Source organism: Meles meles, chromosome 19, assembly GCF_922984935.1.
Source record: "Meles meles chromosome 19, mMelMel3.1 paternal haplotype, whole genome shotgun sequence".
Taxonomy (NCBI): domain Eukaryota; kingdom Metazoa; phylum Chordata; class Mammalia; order Carnivora; family Mustelidae; genus Meles; species Meles meles.
In genome coordinates this window covers 50,925,379-50,929,645 of record NC_060084.1, presented here as the reverse complement: position 1 = coordinate 50,929,645, position 4,267 = coordinate 50,925,379, and positions in this window count along the sequence as shown.

The following is a 4,267-nucleotide window of genomic DNA, read 5'->3' as shown; positions in this document are numbered from 1 at the left end:
GGAGACTGAGGTTTAACTGGTAAGCACAGCAGGAAAAGAGCGGGAGGTGTGGCCTTGGGGGAGGGAGGGACAAACCAGAGTCTCTATCAGCTGTGGATTGCCTCCCGCTGACTGCCTACCTCTTTTTTTTTTAAATTTTTTTCAGTGTACCAGAATTCATTGTTTTTGCACCACACCCAGTGCTCCATGCAATGCGTGCCCTCCATAATACCCACCACCAGGCTCACCCAACTTCCCACCCCCTGCCCCTTCAAAACCCTCAGATTGTTTTTCAGAGTCCATAGTGTCTCATGGTTGTCTCTGTCTCCAATTACCCTCAACTCCCTTCTCCCCTCCATCTCCCCATGTCCTCCATGTTATTTGTTATGCTCCACAAATAAGTGAAACCATATGATAACCGACTTTCTCTGCTGACTTATTTCACTCAGCATAATCTCTTCTAGTCCTGTCCATGTTGCTACAAAAGTTGGGTATTCATCCTTTCTGATGGAGGCGTCATACTCCATCGTGTATATGGACCACATCTTCCTTACCCATTCGTCCGTTGAAGGGCATCTTGGTTCTTTACACAGTTTGGCGACCGTGGCCATTGTTGCAATAAACATTGGGGTACAGATGGCCCTTCTTTTCACTACATCTGTATCTTTGGGGTAAATACACAGTAGTGCAATTGCAGGGTCATAGGGAAGCTCTATTTTTAATTTCTTGAGGAATCTCCACACTATCTCCAAAGTGGCTGCACCAACTTGCATTCCCACCAACAGTGGAAGAGGGTTCCCCTTTCCCCACATCCTCTCCAACACATGTTGTTTCCTGTCTTGTTAATTTTGGTCATTCTAACTGGTGTAAGGTGGTATCTCAATGTGGTTTTGATTTGAATCTCCCTGATGGCTAGTGATGATGAACATTTTTTCATGTGTCTGACAGCCATTTGTATGTCTTCATTGGAGAAGTGTCTGCTTATGTCTTCTGCCCATTTTTTGATATGATTATCTGTTTTGTGTGTGTTGAGTTGAGATCAAGAACACGACAAGGATGCCCACTCTCACCACTCTTGTTCAACACAGTATTAGAAGTCCTAGCAACAGCAATCAGACAACAAAGAGAAATAAAAGGTATTCCAAATTGGCAACGAAGAAGTCAAACTCTCTCTCTTTGTAGATGACATGATACTTTATATGGAAAATCCAAAAGACTCCACCCCCAAACTACTAGAACTCATACAGTAATTCAGTAATGTGGCAGGATACAAAATCAATGTGCAGAAATCAGTTGCTTTCTTATACACTAACAATGAAAATACAGAAAGGGAAATTAGAGAATCGATTCCATTTACTACAGCACCAAGAACCATAAGATACCTGGGAATAAACCTAACCAAAGAAGTAAAGGATCTCTACTTGAGGAACTACAGAATGCTCATGAAAGGAATCGAAGAAGGCACAAAAAGATGGAAGACCATTCCATGCTCTTGGATTGGAAGAATAAACATTGTTAAAATGTCTGTACTGCCTAGAGCAATCTATACTTTTAATGACATTCTGATCAAAATTCCACCCGTATTTTTCAAAGAGCTGGAGCAAATAATCCTAAAATTTGTATGGAATCAGAAGAGACCCCGAATTGCTAAGGAAATGTTGAAAAAGAAAAACAAAACTGGATGCATCATGTTACCTGATTTCAAGATTTACTACAAAGCTGTGATCACCAAGACAGCATGGTACTGGCATAAAAACAGACACATAGACCAGTGGAACAGAGTAGAGAGCCCAGATATGGACCCTCAACTCTGTGGTCAAATAATCTTTGACAAAACAGGGAAAAATATACAGTGGAAAAAAGACAGTCTCTTCAATAAATGGTGCTGGGAAAACTGGACAGCTATGTGTAGAAGAATGAAACTCGACCATTCTCTTACACCGTACACAAAGATAAACTCGAAATGGATAAAAGACCTCAATGTGAGACAGGAATTTATCAGAATCCTAGAGGAGAACATAGGCGGTAACCTCTTCGATATCAGCCACAGCAACTTCTTTCAAGATATGTCTCCAAAGGCAAAGGAAACAAAAGCGAAAATGAACTTTTGGGACTTCATCAAGATCAAAAGCTTCTGCACAGCAAAGGAAATAGTCAACAAAACAGAGAGGCAACCCACGGAATGGGAGAAGATATTTGCAAATGACAGTACAGACAAAAGGTTGATATCCAGGATCTATAAAGAACTTCTCAAACTCAACACACACAAAACAGATAATCATGACTGCCTACTTCTAAGCTTGATTTGAAACCAGTAACACAGGGGAAGTGGGTTTTCATGACCTCCGGAAGCCAAGGTCATTGTGGTTAGATCGGAGCCAGTCAGAGCTGGCATCCCAGCCAGAAGCAAGCAAAATCAAGCTCAGTTTTGCAGAGTTTATAATAGGCTCACACAAATCTTTCTTTTCAACAGAGTAGATTACAGGCACGATAGGATATTTTAAACAAAACCGAGGTTGGGCGTGGAGCTCCCTCTGGAAGGCATCTAGCCCCTCAGCTCTAACTGCTCTCAGGAAACTGGCCTTAATTTCTAATTAATTCCAGGGGTGGGGGTGGGGGTGTGTTTTTTTGTTCTTTCAATTTTGTTTTGTTTTAAGTAGACTTCCCATTCACTGTGGGGCTTGAGATCATGACAGTGAGATTAAGAGTTGAGGGCTCTACTGACTGAGCTAGCCTCGCGCCCTAGTTAGTTCCTGTAATTGCTCTATCAGGTTAATGCAGTGATGGCATCAGGACTGATCTAACCATTCTTTGGATGATAGACATTTAGCTGGTTAACCAGTTTCTTCCCAACAGCGGGCAATAACACAATCAATAACTTTTTCTGTGCGTTTCTGGGTGCACATATGAGATCCTGGGAATCGGGTTGCTGATTCAAACAAATTCAATGCTTGAATCTTTTTTTTTTTTTCTAGATGTAGCCAAATTATCCTCCAAAGTGGTTGTGTTTTCTTCAAAATCCGCTCACGACCAGTTTGAGTCTCTATTGCTTTACGCCTTCATTGACCCTTGGTTTTGTCCTATTTTCTTCTTTTCATCGCTATCGTGGGTGAGAATGTTATCTCATGATGGTTTTCATGGGCGTTTCCATAATCACTAATGAATCAATCTTTTCTGGGGCACCCACCTGGCTCAGTCAGAGAAACAGTTGTGAGTTTGAGCCCCATGTTGGGTACAGAGATTACTTAAATAAATAAACTTAAAAAGAATCTTTTTGTGTGGACACTTGTGTTTTTTCTTTTCTTTTCTTTTTTTTAAAAGATTTTATTTACTTATTTGAGAGACAGCGGGCAAGAGAGAGAGTGTGAGCAGGGAGGAGAGGAAGCAGTGGGGCAGCCGGGGGTGTGTTGGGCGGGGGACACTAGCATCCCTCCTATGGGGCCTTTAATAGTGGCGGTGATCACAGTGATTGCGTTCAGGGGATGTCTCGGGTCACTTTGACACCGGGAACCTCTAACATAACCTCTCAGGGGTCACAAAAGGATTTTTTTTGGTAATGGGACTTCTCTTCTCCAGTTCCCAAGGGCTCTTCCTTGGGGTGCCTTTTAACCCACCGGAAACCATTTGGACTGCAAAATTTACAAAAGGTCAGAGCTCCTGTAACACTTCATGGCCCCAGTGGGATCTACCAAGACAGAGGGAAATGGACCTGGGGTACCTTCATTGCTTTACACTAGGACCCTGAGCTGAGGGCCTCTCGCTCAGTGAGTTTATCTGGGGGGCCTGGGTGGCTCAGTAGGTTTAGCATCTGCCTTCCACTCAGGTCAGGGTCCCAGGGTCTGCGGATTGAGGTCTCTCTGCTCATTGCGTGGGGTGGCGGGGGGGAGGGATTGAGGCTCTCTCCTCATTGGGGGGGGGCTGCTTCGCCCACTCCTCCTGCCTGTGCTCTCCTGCTCTCTCTCTGTCAAATAAATTTTAAAAATCTAAAAAAAAAATGTGTTCCCTCAAATGAGTTCAGCCAGTAAATTCCCTCCTGACATGCTGGGTGATCATGATCCAAGTAGACCTCCTCAGAATAAACCCAGGCCCGCCGGAGCAAAGGAGACGCCGACTCTCTCTCTTTCATTGTTCCTAGTAATAGCTACACTTGCTTAACCCTCGTTTCCAGCGCAGTGACTCCCACCGGAACCCACTGCCTCTGGTTAGTCTACCTTAGGGCTTTATGGAACACTCCCAAGCAGCTGCTGAAACTCCCTCTGTTTTGGGCCATTCGCTGTCTTCTCTGGCC